This window comes from Dreissena polymorpha, chromosome 4 (genome assembly GCF_020536995.1).
Source record: "Dreissena polymorpha isolate Duluth1 chromosome 4, UMN_Dpol_1.0, whole genome shotgun sequence".
NCBI classification, from domain to species: Eukaryota; Metazoa; Mollusca; class Bivalvia; order Myida; family Dreissenidae; genus Dreissena; species Dreissena polymorpha.
Window position 1 is genome coordinate 60,505,502 of NC_068358.1, and position 23,264 is coordinate 60,528,765.

A 23,264-nucleotide genomic window follows, 5' to 3' on the forward strand; every position below is an offset into this window, starting at 1 on the left:
ATCTTTTTTTTTTTTTTTTTTTTTTTTTTTTTTATTCAATATAAAACATATAATGTAAACATGTGCATAAGCAAGAACAAATTATAACATGCAGCAATGATAATGTTAAACATATTATACAATATATGCTAATATTTATAATGTTTTTACCTATATGTAATAATTAAACTATATATGAGTTGCATAAAGTGGGGTAGATAAACAACTTGACTAGGTTATGAAAGTTTAATGTGTTTCCATTTTTGTTCAAAAATGTTAAGTGTATCGTTGTTGAGGGCTATTTCCTTTTCAATTTGGATCTTTAGTTTTAAATAATTTATAAAACAGTTAAAAGTAGGTTTTTGTTTTTTATATTTCATGCTGAATATAAAATATTTCATTAATATAATAATGTGGTTAACAGCGTTATTAATTTCTGGTATTTTACAAGTATTTACACCGAAACTGATATTTGAGAGAGACAGTTTTATTATTAATTGTTGTTTCTCTAGAAAAGTTGTCAATTGATTCCATAGAGATTGAATATGTTTACACTCCCAGAAAAGGTGTTCTATTGTTTCAATAAGTAATAATCTTTAAAAGGGAGATAATTTCTAAACCTGCCAAATGATATATTGAAATTTTATTTCAAAGCGGTGCAATAGGGGGCATAGTGTTTTTGACCAACACATCTCTTGTTTGGTCATTTTTTTTCCTAGCTTTATTTTTCTAAAAAAAAAACAAACAAACTACACTTTCATAATATGTACAATTTCATTGAAGACAGCTGTTAGCATGCTGTCAGATGATAATATCCTGTGCAATACACTCGCTGATTTAGTCAATGTTCAAATGTATATACATGTATGATCTGTATAGATGTCCAGTCATGATGAAGTCTATTTGGACGCTCAATGAAATCTTTATTTATTGGTTAAAATGTTTCTCTTGTATTGATGTTAATATGTGAGAGCGAAAGAAAAAAATCTGCATTTTATATGTAGCCTTTTTTGCATAATATTGAATTATTAAAATTAGCTTTTAATTAAATAAATGTTTAGAGAAAACATCACAGATTCTTAAGATCTGAGCACATCTTTCAGTGCAAGGTAGTCCCAGGCTTTGTTATATATACTTCACTCAATCATCAAGTTTAAAACACTCCACCTTAATTAAAGACACCCTCAGTAACACAATATTCCCTTTACAAAGCAACATGTCAAAATATAATTTTTAAAAGAAGGGTATGCAAATATTTCTACACAAGTGCTCAGGCAAAATTTTAAAATCGTCATGAATGCGCTTCCCTTCATCATTTACATGCCTTTGCCAGGACAATATTAAACAAATTCTCTCTTAAAGGTTTGCATTAAATTTTACTCTCGCAAATTGTCAAACAGTATATCGTCGCTGTCGTTCTCAAACCTTGTAGCTCCAAAATTTTCAAAAATGTTTTTTCGTCTTTTCCAAATATATGAAGTCTGGCGCGTGTTTTGTGCTATATATCGTAGCTCTACGCCAATCAGAGCCATTGAAAAATGCACTTTACAAAATGTTGTAGCTTGATTAATGGCTTTTTTCCGGCGAAAAGTCGTAGCGACGTCATTTCACCTTTAGGTACGTCATTTCGTTTGGACAATTTTGACAAAAACGTTTTTATATTTGCAGCTACGAGGTTTCCTATCAGGACGAAAAGTTGTACCTCATACCACTGACGCTCCGTGCTTATACAAATGACACAACTGTGGTGACAAAATATCGTAGCTACCATGTCTGACTGTCAGTATGACTTATCAGTATGACTTACGCGACTACGGCTTATACCGTATTTTGCAGCTTCATTTGTTTGGTATTTTTACAGAATTTCAATTTCTAAAACATCGTAATAAAAAAATGAGACGGTTTTTTCTCTCTCCTGAAAACTTGGCATTTTGTAGCTACGAGGTTTGAGAACGACAGCGACGATATCATATAAAATAATAATACAACCTGTGTTCATGATATGACCAAGTATACGTGTATTATTAAGTGACCAAACTCAAGATGTATCAACTTATTGCATTGGATAATGCACATTCCGTTACTCACTGTTGCAATATATATGTATCCCAGAAAAAGCAACTTTTTGGAAAAACCCACTAATCTGCTGGTACAAATAAACATGACCCATTTATAATCCTTTCAAAATAACACACCGTATCAACCGTTATTATTTAAAGGAAGCTATCATTGGTTGATATAATGGACCAGCGTTGTTTGTACCGGGGTGATAAGTGGGTTTTTCTAAACTCGTGCTTTTCCGGGATCAGTCTATTGAAACATAATGTCACACTTTCAGGTGGCAAACAAGCTGCTGACAATATTGCATCAAATTCATGAGAGGGCCAGGACCCCTATGACACAAGGTAATCTAATAACAGACGGGATGTAATGACCAAACAGACTCGTGATTTTACAATAGAAAATATCATTTAGTGATGCTTGTGTTTTTATTCCCCGGGTGTAAACTGATACCAGGAAGTCTGAACAGTGCCCCAGATAAGCTGCGTATCTGCGTTTTCAACCTATTAAAATGTTTAAAAATGCAAAGAAATACAATATCATGCGTATTGAAAAAGCAACTAATTTGACTTTTACGCAAATTCATCAAATTTGATGCGTACGGTACAATAGCATCCATCAAATTCTTTTGCTCATTTTCGGTATTTTTTCTTTGGAATAATTATTGTAAAGCGGCGACGCTTTCATTTAGCAAGCGTCTGGATGACATAGCAGGAAAATGGTTAAAGATATTCAAACGCTCTGCGGACTAGATTTCATAGTTCAATAAAGCGCATGACCAAATTATTTAGGACAACAAACATAATTTTCAATCTGACTTAATCCAATTTGAAATATGTGCATGTATTTGTAAAGTGTCTGTACTTTCAGTTTCTATTACGCTGCGTAATAAAAATGTCCAAGAGTGGCTGAAAGACGTGTGCGATTGTTGCGACAAAATATCGGTTGATCGCAAACTTTTTCGAACCAAGAAAGCATCGATTTTGTTTAAGTTTAAATTTTATATTATGGACAGTTTCAAGGGTTAAAGATATTATGAAACATCAGTTTATTTAAGTTAATTATGATAGTTTACAGTTTTAATGAATCAATACAAGTGTGCAGCTTCAACAGAAGTAACGCAGCAATAATTTTACAGTATGCATTTTTAGCTTGACTATTATATATGAAATATATATAGTAGATATAGTATCCTAGAGTGCGTTTCACTAACATAGCGTATATTTACGCAACTTTAGGTTTACGCACATAATTTACGCCGAACGTAAATTATTGCGTACGCCGTTTCACTAAAATGTGAAGACACACCTGTTGAATACACCGGCACACAGAGCTCCTGCTGACTCCATGCAGATCTCCAACCTCGCTATACAAATCTCCTTTGGCAAGGTAGCGTAGTGTAACTAGGAGCTGAAAAAGAGACCTATGCAATCCAATAAAAAATATTAATAAAATTTTTCTCTCAAAATGACTAATGTGATATATAACCTTTATTAAATTTCCTGAACAATAGTTTACCCACGTTTGTTCAGAAATAAGTATTAAATGGGACTACACAAACACAAGTTTGTTTGTAAATAATATTAATAAATAGCACACACACACAAATGTCACCGTCAAAATCAGTTACTCTTAAAAAAAATTCAACTGAAGTTCTATAAACTCGTACCATAAGAAGCAGATGAATCAATGCATTTCGCGCATGTTCTACGGTATATTATGTTAAGACTTATATTTTTTTGATAGAGAAACAAACAAGAATAAAATTCCAAACTAAATTGTGGAGATGCCACATCAGCTTTTCGTTCACAACAATATGGCGTCCGTGTATTCAAGGGAAATAACAACGAAAACAGGTGTCGGTTATGTGGTACTAAATTACACAAAAAGGATTATAATATATAATTATTATGGTATTCATGTTTGAAAAGACAAACAAACAACGTACACCGACCTTTGTTCTGACGTTCAGTGAGTGACTCCTGTCACTCATAGGCTCGCAATCGGCACGAATTAACTCCTCGAGGTAAATAATACCCTCCGTCGACAGACGATACCTCTCAACGATTTGCTTTTCGCTCAGATAGCTTAAGGTGTCGATTCGTGCTCGGAATATTCGAGGACGAATCTCGCGTAATGCGAACGCTTCAGCAACGGCAGCCATGACACTTCCGGATTTACGCCAATTTTTCTGATTTACGCGAAGTACATATGTGACGTAAATGTACGCCAGAATTTACGCACAGCGTTAATTTACGCTGTTTAGTGAAACGCGTTTTTGAGAACAACATTTGCGTACGCAAATATTTACGGAAACTATTTGCGTACGCATCTTAGTGAAACGCACTCCTATACTCACCCCGGCGTCGGCGTGAGCGTTAGCATGAGCCTGCAAATGTTAAAGTTTTCGTAGCACCCCAAATATTTCCTATGTTACGTGACATATTGCTTTAATATTTTGCATACTTCTTTACCAACATGACCCCAACCTATAAACAAGAGCAGACAACAATAACCCCATGAAGGCTTACGTTATACTGTCAAGCACTCGAATAGTCGAGCGTGCTGTCCTCTGTTATAACTCGATTCACCCTATTTCAAAAATGAAATCACCTTATTTTCAAATTCAATGGGTAAAATGGTTTTCAAAATAATTATCTGGGGCACTGGTCTGAAGGCATATGGCAACTGGCCTCTTGTGTCCTGTCATTTCCACCTTATAATAAACGTACTTTTGCACTTAAGCCTTGATACATTCATCAAAGTCTCAGCACATTCAGATCACCAGCCTTAATTTTGACCTTGACATATAACTTATTTTGGACCAAGGCTTATTCATATTGAACAATTCATCAATACTGCCTAGGGACATTAGTCTTAATTATCCCAATGCTTTTTAAAAAGCGTGGGGATATTGTGGTTATCTCCGCCATCCGTCCGTTTGTTTGTCCTGGCCACTATCTCCTCCTACACTGTAAGCACTAGAACCTTGAAACTTACTCACATGGTAGCTATGAGCATATGTGCGACCATGCACTATTTGGAATTTTGATCTGACCCATTGGTCAAAAGTTATGGGGGTTGGGGTGTGGCCCAGTCAGAGATTTTTACTCATTTTTAGCTCGGCTGTTTTCGGAAATTGTCATAGGCTATTGTCATAGCCTCCTCGTCGTCCGCCGTCCGGGCGTCATGCTAAAACCTTTACATTGGCTCTAAAATTAAAGTGCTTCCACCTACAACTTTGAAACTTCATATGTACATGCACCTTGATGAGTTCTACACGCCACACCCATTTTTGGGTCACTAGGTCAAAGGTCAAGATCACTGTGACCTCTAATATAAAACTTTAACTTTGCCTCTTACATCATAGTGCTTCCACTTACAACTTTGAAACTTCATATGTACATGCACCTTGATGACTTCTACACGCCACACCCATTTTTGGGTCACTAGGTCAAAGGTCGAGGTCACTGTGACCTCTAATATAAAACTTTAACTTTTCTTCTAACATCATAGTGCTTCTACTTACAACTTTTGAAACTTTATATGTACATGCACCTTGATGACTTCTGCATGCCATTTTTGGGTCACTAGGTCAAAGGTCAAGGTAACTGTGACCTCTAATATAAAACTTTAACTTTGCCTCTTACATCACAGTGCTTCCACCTACAACTTTGAAACTTCATATGTAGAAGCGCCTTGATGAGTTCTACATGCCACACCCATTTTGGGTCACTATGTCAAAGGTCAAGGTCACTGTGACCTCTTAAAAAAAACAAAAAAAACAACAACAAAAAATGTGTTTCTCAGAAACATGTCCTCTTCTGCGCTGCTTTGATTTAGTTTTTTTTACCTTTGACCTTGAAGGATGACCTTGACCATGACCTTTTACCACTCAAAATGTGCAGCTCTATGAGATACACATGCATGCCAAATATGAAGTTGCTATCTTCAATATTGCAAAAGTTATTGCAAAATGTTAAAGTTGGCGCAAACAAACCAACAGACAGACCAACAGACAGGGCAAAAACAATATGTCTCCCACTATAGTGGTGGGGGACATAAAAATAAAATCTGACAAGCTTTTGCAGTCGATTGAGGCACCTGTAATGCGGTGCTCTTGTTTAATGTTATTTTACATTAACTTCTTCATTTCTACACCGATTTACTTGTAATTGATACTGAACATCTCTTATGACAATACGGTCAATCTCAACTATGCATGGCCCCATTACCAACCCTGGGGCGCCCCCTGGGTAAAAAATGCAGAGTTGGAATACATGTCGGCCTCTAAAGTGCCATTTTTTAGCTTTTTTGACAGGTCTTTGTCCGTCGTCCGTCCGTCATCCACATTTGTTCGTAAACACTCTAGAGGCCACATTTATTGTCCGATCTTCATGAAACTTGGTCAGAAGCTTTGTCCCAATGATATCTCGGTCAAGTGAAACTGGGTCGTGCCGGGTCAAAAACTAGGTCACTAGGTCAAAAAAAAGAAAAACTTGTAAACACTGTAGAAGTCATATTTCACGCACAATCTTCATGTAACTTTGTCAAAATGTTTGTCTTAATGATATGTTAATTGGGTTCAAAAGTGGTTCCGGTCAGTTGAATAACATGGCTGCCAGTGGGCGGGACAGTTTTCCTTATTTGGCTATAGAGAAAACTTGTTAACACTCTAGAAGTCACAATTTTTGCCCAATCATCATGAAAGTTGGTCAAAATATTGGTTTTATTGATATCTTGGACGAGTATGAAAATGGTCCAGATCAGAAAAAAAACATGGCCGCCAGAGGGCGGGGCATTTTTTATCTAAATGTATATAGTGAAAACATGTGAACATGAGTCACATTTTTGGCCCAATTTTCATGAAATTTGGTCAAGTTTAAACATTTGTTTCCTTGATATGAGAGTTGAGTTCAAAAATGGTTCCGGTCAGTTGAATAACATGGCTGCCGGGGGGGGGGGGGGGGGGCAGTTTTCCTTATTTGGATATAGAGAAACCTTGTAAACACTCTAGAAGTCACAATTTTTGCCCAATCATCATGAAAGTTGGTCAAAACATTGGTTTTATTAGCTCCATTGGCCAGAGGCCAGCGGGGCTTATGTCATGGTCCTGTGTCCTTCGTGCGTGCATGCGTTCGTGCGTCCATGCGTGCGTTAACTTTTCCTTAAAACATCTTCTCCTCAACTAATGGTCCAATTCTGATTAAATTTCTCAGGAATGTTCTTGGGCTGAACCTCTTTCAAATTTGTTCAAATTATGGCCCTGGGGTCAAATTTGACCCTGCCCCGGGGGTCACAAAAATGAAAATTTGCATGAGGCTTATTGTGGGACAACTTTAAAAAATCTTTTCGTCCATAACCATTGGGCCTAGGGCTATCATATTTAGTATGTGGAGACATCTAATTATCCTCTACCAAATTTCTTCAAATTATGCCCCTGGGGTCAAATTTGACCCTGCCCTGGGGGTCACAAAATTGAACATATGCTTATAAAAGGCCTATTTTGTGAAAACTTTCAAAATTCTCTCATCCATAACCATTGGGCCTAGGGCTATCAAATTTGGTATGTAGAGAAATCTTATAGTACTCTACCAAATTTCTTCAAATTATGCCCCTGGGGTCAAATTTGACCCTGCCCTGGGGGTCACAAAAATTAAAATTTGCTTATATAACCCTATTGTGGGAAAACTTTAAAAATCTTTTCGTCCATAACCATTGGGCCTAGGGCTATCAAATTTAGTATGTAGAGACATCTAGTTGGCCTCTACCAAATTTCTTCAAATTATGCCCCTGGGGTCAAATTTGACCCTGCCACGGGGGTCACAAAATTGAACATATGCTTATATTAGGCCTATTTTGTGAAAACTTTCAAAATTCTCTCGTCCATAACCATTGGGCCTAGGGCTATCAAATTTGGTATGTAGAGACATCTAATAGTCCTCTACCAAATTTCTTCAAATTATGCCCCTGGGGTCAAATTTGACCCTGCCCCGGGGGTCACAAAATTGGGCATATGCTTATATTAGGCCTATTTTGTGAAAACTTTCAAAATCTTCTCGTTAATAACCATTGGGCTTAGGGCTATCAAATTTTGGATTGTAGAGACATTTTATAGTCCTTTACCAAATTTCTTCAAATTATGCCCCTGGGGTCAAATTTGACCCTGCCCCGGTGGTCACACAATTGAACATAAGCTTATATAAGGCCTATTTTGTGAAAACTTTCAAAATTCTCTTATCCATAACCATTGGGCTTAGGGCTAACGAATTTGGTATGTAGAGACTTCTAAAAGTCCTCTACCAAATTTTTGCAAATTATGCCCCTGGGGTCAAATTTGACCCTGCCCTGGTGGTCATAAAATTGAACATATGCTTATATAGGGTCTATTTTGTGAAAACTTTACAGATTTTATGTTCATAACCATTGGACCTAGGGCTACCAAATTTGGTATGTAGTGACATCTTATAGTCCTCTACCAAGTTTTTTCAAATTATGCACCTGGGGTCAAGTTTGACCCTGCCATGAGGGTCACAAAATTGAACATATGCTTATATAAGGCTTATTTTGTGAAAAATATAAAAATCTTTCTGTCCATAACTGTATGGCATAGGGCTTCCAAATTTGGTATGTAGTGACATGTAATAGTTTTCTTCATAGTTTGTTCAAATTATGTCCCTTGCGTCAAATTTGAAACTGCCCTGGGGGTTACAAATTTGAATATATGCTTATAAAGGTCTTATTTTTTGAAAACTTTAAAAAATCTTCATGTCCATTAACATTGGGCCTAGGGCTACCAAATTTGGTATGTAGTGACATCTTATAGTCCTCTACCAAGATTGTTCAAATTATGCCCCTGGGGTCAAGTTTGACTCTGCCCCAAGGGTCACAAAATTGAACATATGCTTATATAAGGCCTATTGTGGCAAAACTTTAAAAATCTTTCTGTCCATAACCGTATTGCATAGGGCTACCAAATTTGGTATGTGTTGACATGTAATAGTTCTCTTCTTAGTTTGTTCAAATTATGCCACTGGGGTCAAATTTGAAACTGCTCCAGGGGTCACAAAATTGAATATATGCTTATAAACGGCTTATTTTGTGAAGACTTTAAAATCTTTATGTCCATAACCATCGGGTCTAGGGCTACCAAATTTGGTATGTAGTGAAATCTTATAGTTCTCTACCAAGTTTGTTCAAATAATGCCCCTGGGGTCAAATTTGACCCTGTCCCGGGGATCACCAAATTGAACATATGCTTATATAAGGCCTATTTTGTGAAAACTTCAAAACTCTTTCTGTCCATAACCATCAGGCCTAGGGCTATCAAATTTGGTATGTAGTGACATCTTATAGTCCTCTAACAAATTTGTTCAAATTTTATCCCTGGGGTCAAATTTGAACCTGCCCCGGGGGTCACAAAATTGAACATATGCTTATATTATGCTTATTTTGTGAAAACTTAAAAAAAATTCTTGTCCATAACCATTAAGCCTAGGGCTACACAATTTGGTATGTATTGACATTGTATAGTCCTCCACTTAGTTTGTTCAAATTATGCCCCAGGAGTCAAATTATGCTTATATAGTGCCTATTTTGTGAAAACTTTAAAAATCTTTCTGTCCTTAACCATAAGGCATAGGGCTACCAAATTTGGTATGTAGTGACATCTAATAGTTCTCGACCAAGTTTGTTCAAATTATGTCCCTTGGGTCAAATTTGACCCTGCCCGGGGGGGGGGGGGGGGGGGGGGGGGGGGGAAAAAACTGAACATACGCTTATATGGGGCCTATTTTGTCAAATATTAAACCTATACTAAATTTGTTCAAATAATTCCTCTTGGGTTCAACTTTGACCCTGCCCTGGGGGGGTCACAAAATTGAATAAATGCTTATAAAGCGCCTATTTTGTGAAATCTTTTAAAATCTTCTTGTCGAAAACCATTCAGACTATGGCTACCAAATTTGATATGCAGTAACATCTTATAGTCCTCTACCAAGTTTGTTCAAATTATGCCCTTTGGGTCAAATTCTTGTCCTTAACTCTAGGACCTAGGGCTACCATATTTTGTATGTACATGTAGTGATATATAGTAGTCCTCTACAAAGTTTGCTCAAATTTAATAATGCCCCTGGGGTAAAATTTGACCAAGCCCAGGGGGTCACAAAACTGTACATGTGCTTAAATAGAGCCTATATTTAAGTATTTGCACATGCAGAGAATATTTGTTTCAGCCTTTTTTCAGCAGTGGAGCGATACAGGGCCATCATGGCCCTCTTGTTGATATCTCGGACGAGTTTGAAAATGGTCCAGATCGGTGAAAAAACATGGCCGCCAGTGGGCGGGCATTTTTCTCTATATGTATATAGTGAAAACATGTGAACACTCTAGAAGTCACATTTTTGGCCCAATTTTCATGAAATTTGGTCAGAAAATGGTTCCGGTCAGTTGAATAACATGGCTGCCTGGGGGCAGTTTTCTCATATTTATATAGTAAAAAAAGCTTGTGAACACTCTAGAAGTCACATTTTTTGCCCAATCATTATGAAACTTGGTGAAAAGATTGGTTTTATATATATCACATAATTAATGCCATAATTATTGCCTTTAGATTGTCCAAATTTTCATTATATTCTACAAAATCCTTGTTAACACTCTAGAGGTCACAATTTTGTTTCAGATTTTATGAATCTTGGTCATAATATTAATTTTTGTAAGCAAAGTTTGATGTTTGGTAAGGGGGGTCAACTCAAAATATAGGTCACCAGGTCAAATCTAACAAAAACAAAATCACTCCATATGCCAGAGTTTTGGTTCAATAATGATGAAACTTGACCAGGATGTTTGTCTGGACAATATCTAGGTCGAGTTTGATGTTTGGTAAAGATTGAATGAACCGACTCCACTCAGGTGAGCGAACTAGGGCCATCTTGGCCCTCTTGTTTACATTAACTTCTTCATTTCTACACCGATTTACTTCAAAATGATACTGAACATCTCTTATGACAATACGATCAATCTCAACTATGCATAGCCCCATGACCAACCCTAGGGCGCCCCGCCCACATAGACCACGCCCACCCAAAATTTTGTTTTAACATAACTTCTTCATTTATTCACCAATTGACTTCAAATTAATACTGAACATCTCATGGTCAAGATCCTGAGATATTTCGGCATAATTAAAAGCCAGATTGGTGGTCTAGACCCGCAGCTAATTCATAATTATTATCCAAGCCAGATTGGCAGTCGAAAACCCCAAGCTATTTCAGCATAATTAAAATCCAAGCCAGTTTGGTGGTCAAGATCCCAATCTATTTCAGCATTATTAAAACCCAAGCAATTTAGGATGTCAAGACCCCAAGCTATTTCAGCATAATAAAAATCCAAGCCAGTCGGCGGACAATACCCCAAGCTATTTCAGCATAATTAAAATCCAAGGCAGATTGGCGGCCAAGACCCCAAGCTATTTCAGCACAATTTAAATCCAAGCCAGTTTGGTGGTCAAGATCCCAAACTATTTCAGTATTATTAAAACCCAAGTCATTTTGGCGTTCAAGACCTCAGGCTATTTCATATTGTTTTTGCCCTGTCTGTTGGTTTGTTGCTTTATAATGTTTGTTTGTTTGATCCAACTTTTACATTTTGCAATAACCTTTTGCAAAATTGAAGATGTGTATCATATGGAGCTGCACATTTTGAGTGGTGAAAGGTCAAGGTCATCCTTCAAGGTCGAAGGTCAAATATATGGGTCAAAATCGCTCATTTAATTTACACTTTTGCAATATTAAAGATAGCAACTTGATATTTGGCATGCATGTGTATCTAATAGAGCTGCACACTTTGAGTGGTAAAAGGTCATGGTCATCTTTCAAGGTCAAAGGTCAAATATATGGTGACATAGTGTTTCACAAACACATTTCTTGTTTTAAATTTTTGTTTGTTGAAAAACTTGTCCCCAAAGTGCTTTGTCAATATCCTATATAATAAGTCTCTTGCTAAATCTTGTTACACTTCCTGCTCACTTAAATTTAGTCCCTTGGGGTCTTAGGTCACCCTCATTGTCCCTCTTGTTTAATCAAACTTAAAGTCCAGAACATAACTTACTTGTGCATTGGAGACTTTAAAGTAGCCTAGCACAAATAGTCTTGGTCAGTTTTGTATGGTCATAAAATAATGCTTGTTTTCCAAAATCTATAATAGAAGTACAATATTAACAAAGTAATGTGTGCTTGCCTAGCCTATTTGCTTAATTGATGACTGTGTTTCAGGTGCTGAATAATTGCCAATGCGTAAAGAGTCTTACTTTTACCCATGATGCTTGCAACACTCTAAGATGGAGCATCTGACTTCACCATTGGATGCTGCTGTTTGATGTAAAGGACTTGAAGATGAATCCTGCCCCAGAAGGTAAATTGAATGCAATATTGAAGGCAGAATCTGTTATTTCACCATTTCAAAATAATTTGTCCTAAAATATGTATTAATCTGACTCCCCCCCCACCCCTCTTCAAAAGTGGAGGGTTGTATTGAATTGTTTTGCTGCTATTGTCGGTCTATAGACCCTTAGTACAGCTTTCCTTTCAGATCTTCGTCACACTTCATGAGGATGTTTGTGCACCTGATATATTTAGGTGCTGTCCAGAACAGGGGCCTGTTGATACTGGAATCACCATGGACATGTCTTTTGCCATCTGTCTCAAGACAACAGACTTGTTTCTAGGAGTTCTTCTACACTTTTCAACTAACACACTAAATTACAAACAAATCTGCATGCGTGTTTGCTCATGATATGAGTTGTGCATTTATGACTGTATGACCATAGAGTAGGGCATAAAGTAGTCACATCAACTGTCCTTGGTTGGGTGGTTGGGAAGAGTGCTGGTTTTTGTCTATCAAGATTTTGCATCCGCTCTACAGCTTAACATTCCTGGATAGATTTTAATATAACTTCAGAATATTATTCAGCATGACAATTCAAGGTAAAAGGTAAGGAATTTTCAATTCGGCTCTGTGACTGAAAGGATTATAACTGGTCAGCTTTATTTGTATACCGGGTATATATATATATATATATACATTTGTTTAGTTTACATATACAATCCTAGTTTTCTCATCTGAGCAGGAACAGTGGTTAATATGAGCTATTGGGATCATGCAACCTGTCTAGATTATGTTGTCATGTGGGGAGCATGGTGCAGTATGTGATGTCAATTTGTTTGCCACTTCATTTGTGAGTGAATCTTGAAGAAACTTGGTCATAATATTGACAATATCAATGTCATTTTTTGATTCTATGTTAATAAAGTTCATGGGTGATTATGCTTGATCCTGTTTTGCTTGTTCCCTATAATATAACTAAAAATGAGGCGGCAGATTTGAAAAAAAAATACAATGAGACATCCCAGCACCTGGTCAGCATCATGTATACAATCACGTACACAGTTTGTAGTCAACAGATATATCATGTATACACTCACGAACACAGTTTGTAGTCAACAGATATATCATGTATACAATCACGTACACAGTTTGTAGTCAACAGATATATCATGTATACACTCACATACACAGTTTGTAGTCAACAGATATATCATGTATACACTCACGTACACAGTTTGTAGTCAACAGATATATCATGTATACACTCACATACACAGTTTGTAGTCAACAGATATATCATGTATACACTAACATACACAGTTTGTAGTCAACAGATATATCATGTATACACTCACGTACACAGTTTGTAGTCAACAGATATATCATGTATACACTCACGTACACAGTTTGTAGTCAACAGATATATCATGTATACACTCACATACACAGTTTGTAGTCAACAGATATATCATGTTTACACTCACGTACACAGTTTGTAGTCAACAGATATATCATGTATACACTCACGTACACAGTTTGTAGTCAACAGATATATCATGTATACACTCACATACACAGTTTGTAGTCAACAGATATATCATGTATACACTCACATACACAGTTTGTAGTCAACAGATATATCATGTATACACTCACATACACAGTTTGTAGTCAACAGATATATCATGTATACACTCACATACACAGTTTGTAGTCAACAGATATATCATGTATACACTCACATACACAGTTTGTAGTCAACAGATATATCATGTATACACTCACATACACAGTTTGTAGTCAACAGATATATCATGTATACACTCACGTACACAGTTTGTAGTCAACAGATATATCATGTATACACTCACGTACACAGTTTGTAGTCAACAGATATATCATGTATACACTCACATACACAGTTTGTAGTCAACATATATATCATGTATACACTCACGTACACAGTTTGTAGTCAACAGATATATCATGTATACACTCACGTGCACAGTTTGTAGTCAACAGATATATCATGTATACACTCACATGCACAGTTTGTAGTCAAAAGATATATCATGTATACACTCACGTACACAGTTTGTAGTCAACAGATATATCATGTATACACTCACGTACACAGTTTGTAGTCAACAGATATATCATGTATACACTCACATACACAGTTTGTAGTCAACAGATATATCATGTATACACTCACATACACAGTTTGTAGTCAACAGATATATCATGTATACACTCACGTACACAGTTTGTAGTCAACAGATATATCATGTTATGAAACAACAATGATGCAAAGCATAACTGGGCACTGTGAAATAAATTCAAATTATATAATACATGTTTATCATATAAATTTGAATTTTTCAGTGATATACTTCAAAATACCACACATGTGAGTTCAAAAGGATGTTCAAATGTATGGTTGTCTGCAAAAGTGAAGACTTTCCTCTGAATACACATGCACTTACTTTGTATTAGCTCACCAGAGCATTAATTGCTCATGATGAACTTTTGTGATTGCTTTTTGTCCACAATGGATAGCCTGTTGTCTGTCATGTGTTGTCTGTCAAGCATCCTCAATATTTGCCTTGTTAACACTCTAGAATGAACATTTATTGTCTGCTCATCATGAATCTTGGTAAGAAGATTTGTTTCCCTTATATCTTGACCAAGTCTGAAACTGGGTCACCTAAGGTCAGGGCTTTATTTTTCCTGATTTTGTGAAGCGGCCCTGGCCCCCTCACTTTGTGAAAAAATGAGTCACAAACTTTTCAACATTGTGAAAAAACCAGTTGGGAACTTGTACAAATGGTGAATTTCAGTTGTTTAAGAATTAGTATAGCATAAGCATGTTTAATACTTGCATCATGGGTCAGAAGATTTGTTCCAAGGATATCCGGCCTGAGTTCAAATATGGTTGTGGTCTGCTTAAATACATGGCTGCCAGGTGGTGGGGCAGTATTCCTGATAATTGGCCATTGTAAAAGCTTGATAATCTATTAAAACTATTGAAGTGAAATTTTAGTCCCATCTTGATGAAAGTTGGTCTAAATATTTGTACCAATGAAATAGCGGCTGAGTTAGGAACTGGGTAATTTGAGATAAAAAATCTTGGTCACTTTGTCAAATTGAAGATAAAGCTTGTAAACATCTAGAAGTCAAATTTCAAATCAGAATAGTTTAGTTCCTTTGTTTCTAATGTGAGCGTCATAGAGCCCATAATCCTCTTGTTCACAGAAGATGTGCCTGCTGCGGTTTGATCTTTCCTCAATATACATCTGCTGATGTTTGTTTCAGAGAGTGCATCTGCAACTCTGTTAACCCATTTATGCCTAGCGTCTAGAAAAAAGGCCTTGGCAAACAGCATAGACCCAGATGAGATGCCGCATCATGCGGCGTCTCATCAGGGTCTGCGCTCTTTGCTTAAAGGAATTTTTGTAAGAAATATTCTAAATATAGAAATAAATATACTAGACATCCCTAACTTCGGAAATGAATTGATCAAATTTAGAAGGATGGGAGAGTCCACTAGGCAACTCTGCTATTGGGCTATACATATGTTGCTGTTTTGTTAACAGAAAAGCATCTTTCCTTTGTCGTGGTGCTTTACATATTTTTCATTGTTGCTATTTTGTAGTACAGAAAATGTGTCTGCTGGTGTATGAGAGCTTCACTTCAAGGTACAGGAAGCACACTAGAAGTACCAGTCACACATTAACGATCTACTCACAGAGAAACCAGAGCTTAAGTGAGTTACCCTTTGTCTGTTTGGGATATTCAGGAAGAAATAATGCTTTTGTTTTCCAACTTATGTTCCCTGCCAGTTTAAACTGATGAGGATAAAAGTTTGATGTGCATGTTTGGCAATTTGTTGTATCCTTTTAGTGTTCCACTGAACAGGTATATAGGATTGAACTCTTTCATGAATCTTTAAAAAAATCAATGCGCTCCGTTACTATACAATATGATTCTGACTGAAAATCTTTCATGGTATTCATGATGCCATCCTTGACAGGACTCGAATGACAATGTACATACAACCTGGCAGACTATCAGCTGCATTTATTTTTGAGATCGCAATAGACGCTTAAAAATCGAAAGGGATTGCTTGATTGGAATATGAAATTGAAAAGAAAAGTACCTTTTGTACGAAACAAAACTGTCTGGTATGAAGATAAAAACTAGCAATATATTGCAATGTTTCTTGTTTATTGTAGACTTTGTTTTACATTTTGTATATATAAATCTTCTATGATTAACAATATTGACGTCATTGATAGACCTTATTTTATCTGAACATATAATTGCTATTTAGTCTGAATTATGACTTTATTGTGATAGTGGGAATGCAGCATCAACAAAAGCTTTTGAAGGGTATCTGTTAAAGCTAGATTGGTCCATTCTGGTTCAAGTCCTGATGAGTATTTCCTTGGACCAACTCATATTCATTCATACATGTATTAACAAGTGTTCAGCGGTCAGAGACATAATTATGCCCCCCCCCCCACAAACAGGGCTTTGAACTAGTGACCCCAATTTCAATAGGGGTCATTTACTGTCAAAGGCAAATGCGCATGTGAAGTATCAAGCCAATCAGTCAACTCTTTGATAAGTTATTGATCGAAAACTATTTTCACACCTATTGTGACAGTGACCTTGACCTTTGATCTTGTGACCCCAATTTCAATAGGGGTCATCTACTGTTCAAGGCCAATGCGCATGGGAAGTATTAAGTCAATCGGTGTGAAATAGTTTTGTTTTTGTTTTTTTAAGTCAAGTCAATTTTATTTTGTAAACAAAGGCCTCTGGCCCAAAATACATTGTGATACATTATAATTGGCTATTAAATCTTAACAGAGTTGCGTCTGAAACATGTTTATAAATATATATATGGATTGTGTAATTGTATAAAGCACGTGGTTAAGTTATTCATATTTTTAGATGTTAACATTGTTGTGGCAAGACAATTTCTAAATTCAAGCACACACATATAAAAAACAAAACAACAACAACAACAACACAAACAGAATAGATACGGTGTAAATATATTGAAAGTATTTGATTAGTTATTGATATTTTTCAGTAGGTGATATACATACATACATAACTTTTTTAAAACAGCTTCATCATTAGAGCTCATTAAGGTATAAAAATCTAGCAGTGAATCGCCTGAAGAATACCAGCTATAAAGATTATTTAATCGTATATCGTTGTATTTGTTACACTTGAAGAAAGCATGGTATTCGCAATCTAGATACTGAACTTCGTTTATAGAACAAGTATAGTACATATTCTGTTCTCTTTTTGTATATTAGTGTGTCTCCCCAGTTTGATTTGTAATCTGTGGTTTGAGGCTCGGAATTTCGAAAGAGCAATCTTATATTTAGGTGGGAAGTCAATTGATAAGTATTTTTTGTGTTAAGTAGGCTTTTGTAATGCTTATAATGGTGACAACGACTGGAGTTTGAAACATCGTCATGCCATTTTTGCGTGCAGCAATCAACAACGCTTGTTTAAATGATGATATAAATATGTTTTTAACACCAACATCTTGACTTATCCAAGCATAACCAAATCCGTATGTAAACGATAAATTTCTTATTTTCGATGCCCAGTAGATTCGCCCAGCGTCATCTAGTGATTTTAACAATAAATAACAATTTCTCGGATAACGATGCGTGGGCATTTGTAGAAGGTTACACCAATAACTAATGCAGTTAGTTAAATAATTTACACACAATGGATGTCTACCACATTCTCCCAATACAATACAATTATTTGTGTTTTTATTTAGCTTAAGGAATTTTTTCCAAAAAGTGGTGTGAACTGTTTCAAGTGCTTGTACTTTTATGAGTTATTGATCAGAAACAGTGTCACTCTTTGTGTGAAACAGTGACCTTGACCTTTGACCCCAAAATCAATAGTTGTCATCTACTGTCCAAGGCCAATGCACATGGGAAGTATCAAGCCAATCGGTGAATCAGTTGATGAGTTATTGATCCGAAACAATTTAATTCTTAATGTGTAACAGTGACATTTGACCTTGTGACCCCAATTTCAATAGGGGTAATCTACTGTCCAAGGCCAGTGCACATGTGAAGTATCAAGCCAATTGGTCAATTCGTTTTATTAGTTATTGATTGGAAACAATTTTCACACTTTGTGTGATTGTGACCTTGACCTTTAACCTATTGGCCCCAATATTAATAGGGGCTATCTACTGCAAATGCACATGTGAAGTATCATTAGCCAATCCGTCGATTCGTTTACGAGTTATTGATTGGTAACAATTTTCACAGTTAGTGTGATAGTGACCCTGACCTTTGACCTAGTGACCCCAATTTCAATAGAGGTCATCTACTGTCCAAGGCCAATGCACATGTGAAGTATCAAGCCAATCAGCCGATTTGTTGACGAGTTATGGATCGGATAATGAACTGGTCAACCGGCAGACAATGTATTGATCTGATTTTTTTTTCTTAATGTGTAACAGTGACATTTGACCTAATGACCCCAATTTTAATAGGGGTAATCTACTGTTGAAGGCCAATTCACAAGTGAAGTATCAAGCCAATCGGTCAATTTGTTGATGAGTTATCAATCGGAAACGATTTTCACACTTAGTGTGATAGTGACCTTGATCTATGACCTAGTGACCCAATTTCAATAGGGGTCATCTACTGTCCAACGCCAATGCAAATGTAAAGTATCACGCTAATCTGTCAATTTGTTAACGAGTTATGGATCGGAAAACAAATTGGTCTACCGACAGACAGACTGGTCTACCAACAGACAGACCGACTGACATCAAACAATACAATATACCCCTACTTCTTCAAAGGGCATAAAAAAGTGTGTACAGACCTATTTGTACGCAGATATGATACCCTCCATGAGCCAATCAAGTATGTATATATAAATTTTGGCACATGAACTGATGTATTTCATGCATATGTACTGAGATACACGTATATTTCTTGTGCATTGACTAAGATACACATAGCATATGTACTAATATACACATATATTTCAGGCATATATACGGAGCCAAACATGAAGAGCTCTATGAAGGAAGGGTTTTGTTTGAGAAGGACTGGGAGGAGAGAGTAATGACTTCCAAGGAGACCATAAATGCCGGGATGTCAAAGTTTAGGTCCTTGGTTGAAGGTGGATCTAAAATAAAGTGAATATTGGTCATAGATGATGATGAGTGTTATTCTTAAATGGCTAATCTATCTTTAACAGTTTGTAATTGTAAGGATGGGTCTCTTTTCCATAACTAGGACTGTTGGTAAGAAAATACCGGTAATGAATGAATTGCATTGTATAATTGTGACAGCAGTTGAAGTTATTTATCATGCAAAAATGGACAAAATACAACACTTTAAACAAAATCTCACAATTAAAATCTTCAAAATTGCAATGATTGCAATAGTGTGATAACTGCACTTTCTGACGAACTTTCAATTTCTTTCAATTTTTTAAATGTTGTCTTTCCAAATTTGATATTACATCAGCTCTCTAAAAATCCTCTCATTTATTTACAACAGAAACTGCTACAATCAAAGCACAAGGCTAATGTGAATCTTGCTGCAACTATGAAGTACTGATTTGACCAGATGAAGTATATAAGTTTTGTAATTTTAGCGTGCCCATCCCCAAACTTTGGCAAAGGTGAGACTGTTCCATCAGCCCTGAGTGCTGGCAAAACAGGACATCTATAGCACGAGGCAGCAGAATATGTGCGCCCAACTGTGATAGGAAGACTCAGAAAAATTCAGCAACTTCAAGCAACTTTGTTTATCCAAACAGACTGATGAAAGTATATCAGACAGTGTTCTTTGATTTTTCGTATTTTAACATAACATTTATGTTGTTGTGTAACCCCCGACAGCCCATTTTGGGGCTCTGCCATGCAGATGTTGCTTTTATGTCGTGGACTCATTGTAGAACTGTTTGTTCTCTCGGTAAAATGTTCAGTTGTATCATGCACTACAAAAGTCAAGTCTGTTTGGGTAGAATGATTATTACAACTTTTTAAGTTAATGCCTTCATAACTAAATTTTGAAGGAATCAATTTATAATAATGAATGCCTGAATAAAGGTGTTCAACTTTTTTTATTATTATAGATTTCTTAAATAATTTAATAATTTCATACTTATTCATACACAAAAGTGCAGCTAATCAATTCTATATTAAAATGCATTTTTTCAATGCTTGAATATGTAATATACATTTCTTTAACTACCAGTTGATAAATGTAGACTTTGTGTAAACATTTTTTAACATAGTTAAAAAAATATGTGTATGCTATCTGATTGAACCAGCAGTGCTCAAAATGAACTTTTAGAAGTCAATCTGCTCTTTTGTCAACTGGGCACTTAAGCGCACATTTTGTACTTTCATGTGACTTTGTATGTACCCCAGGCTATACTATTTTTGCCCTGTCTGTTTGTTTGTTGTTGTTTTTTGCATCAAACTTAAACATTTGCCATGACTTTTGCAATATTGAAGATAGCAACTTGATATTTGGCATACATGTGTATCTTATTGAGCTGCACATTTTGAGTGATGAAAGGTCAAGGTCAAAGTCATCCTTCCAGGTCAAAGATCAAATATATGGGGGGGGGGGGGACATAGTGTTTCACAAAACATCTTTTTTTTAATATTTCATGCTTTATATATTTCTTACTGCATGTATTATCATTTAAAAAACTGTTTATATCATTAATTAAACTAGTTGAACTCAAATTTAATAACTTCTAGGAACTATTGATCAATTTGCTGCAAAATGTGATCAGATAAAACAAGAGGGCCAAGATGGCCCTAGTTCGCTCACCTTTTTATGCCCCCGGATTGATAGATTGGGCAGGCCCATACCCAGGCACTGGGCCCAGGGGCCCGGGCCCCCCCAGCTGGCTGTCGAGTTATATTTTTTTTAAAACTTCATACATTTACTCTTTTATTAAATATTTCGGCCAAAGGCCTTCTTCAGTAAACGATTATTAAGACAACTTTACATAGCGTTTTCTTCTGTCGATCATAACGGAAGTAAATCAAGAAGAAAACGCTATGTAAAGTTGTCTTAATAATCGTTTACTGAAGAAGGCCTTTGGCCGAAATATTTAATAAAAGAGTAAATGTATGAAGTTTTAATAATTTCCTCCCTCTGGAGATCCAATACATAGAGTATATATTTTTTTTAATGATGCGCCTACTGCAAATTTTCTCACATAATAGGGCCCACAGTACACTTTCCTGCAATACAAATGTGCAGATGTGTTTTATTGCCCCTGATACACAAGGGGATTAGCGCTAATTTACTCGCCAGTGGAGATAAGCCCCTAAGCATTGTTTTCTTATCACCTTGTACACACATCCCCGATCTGTCAATATCCCATTGTGATCAATGCCCCATCTTTTGATGGTGGGTGTAACACGTCTTTTGATTGGACAAGGAAAGAGAAACAGCGAATGGATGGAACTGATACAGAAGGTCGTAGGTCTGAACGATAATAGTGTTTTCTCTTTTGAATTCAAACCTCCTCTAGAGTCATAGCTTATAAAACATTTCTGTGAAAACTTGTCTTGTAGTTACTGACATATAACCATAGTAGTATTTTCTCTTTGAAATCAAACCTCCTCTAGTCATACTTTGTTACATTTCATAATAAAGGTTTTTTAGTTTCAATGGTTGCTTTTACTTCTTTATATAGTGTAACACATTTCTGAAATCTAAAGCTTTAAACATGTGTGTGAATTTCACACCAAGGGGTCGTTGATAAAGCATGTCACGCTTTTTTTACCATTTTTACGCCGGCATGTCACAAACTGTTACAAAATCTTGGACCCCCTTCCCTAAAGTACGTCACAAACTCACACTTTCGAACATTTTTTTAAGATTAATACTTAATTTAAATTTAACCTAAAACTCAATTCACTATTAAACCGTATTAAAATTTCACTTACGGGTAAAAGAACTTTCACATTACAGGCTTGTATAACTGTAGGGTTGTTACGATGAGCAGTATGAATATTTATCCACTAGTTAACCTCTAATAAAAACGAAATTATAATTTAGATTTTCTTTCAACCCTTTACTAACTAAAAATGGAACAGTCCAATTATTTCGTCATTGAAATCTGTGTGGAGGTTGTGCCTATTGAATAAGCTGGCCCAGCCAAGTTGCCTATTAAACATTCGAACAACAGAATCAGGAGATACGCAATTCGTCTTATTTTCACATAAAACTTATTCAAGTGTTTCACAAATTTTTGAAAATTATTTTTAAATTCTACTTAAGAAATAATAAATAAATTATACAATTTTTTAAAATAAATGTGCGATATCACACATGGCCCGACTCCCCTCCCCCATGTCACAAACTGTCACTTTCTTACTCACCCTCCCCCACCTGGAGCGTGGCATACTTTATGGACGGCCTGTAATGGTTAAAGCTTTAGACTTCAGAAAGATGCTGATTTACTTGTTATATATCCATAAATTTATAACACAATATTTGTTACTATTTGCATTCAAATTCACCTTGAACAGTGCCTAATAAAAAAATCTATTTGGGAGGGGCAACCCCTCCCGCACACTCCCCGTTTGGGCCCCCCCAGTCAACATTTCCTGGGTACGGCCCTGTTGGGGGTATATAGTTTTTGGCCTGTCTTTCTCTCTGTGATTCTGTCCCAAAACTTTAACCATACAGTAAAGTTTTGCAATAAATTTTGAACTATTGAACATAGTAACTTGATATTTGGCATGCATGTGTATATCATGGAGCTGCACATTTTGAGTGGTGAATGGGAAAGGTCAT

At 36.1% G+C, this 23,264-nt stretch overlaps 1 long non-coding RNA gene across 1 annotated transcript; it reads left to right on the forward strand.

The window, feature by feature from the left end:
* Nucleotides 1-2,315: 2,315 nt before the first annotated feature.
* LOC127876264 (uncharacterized) lies at nt 2,316-21,304 on the forward strand. Its single transcript, XR_008047758.1, has 5 exons — nt 2,316-2,384; nt 12,312-12,450; nt 16,079-16,189; nt 19,475-19,624; nt 20,089-21,304. It is a non-coding gene; the product is annotated as an uncharacterized LOC127876264 (long non-coding RNA).
* Nucleotides 21,305-23,264: the final 1,960 nt, after the last annotated feature.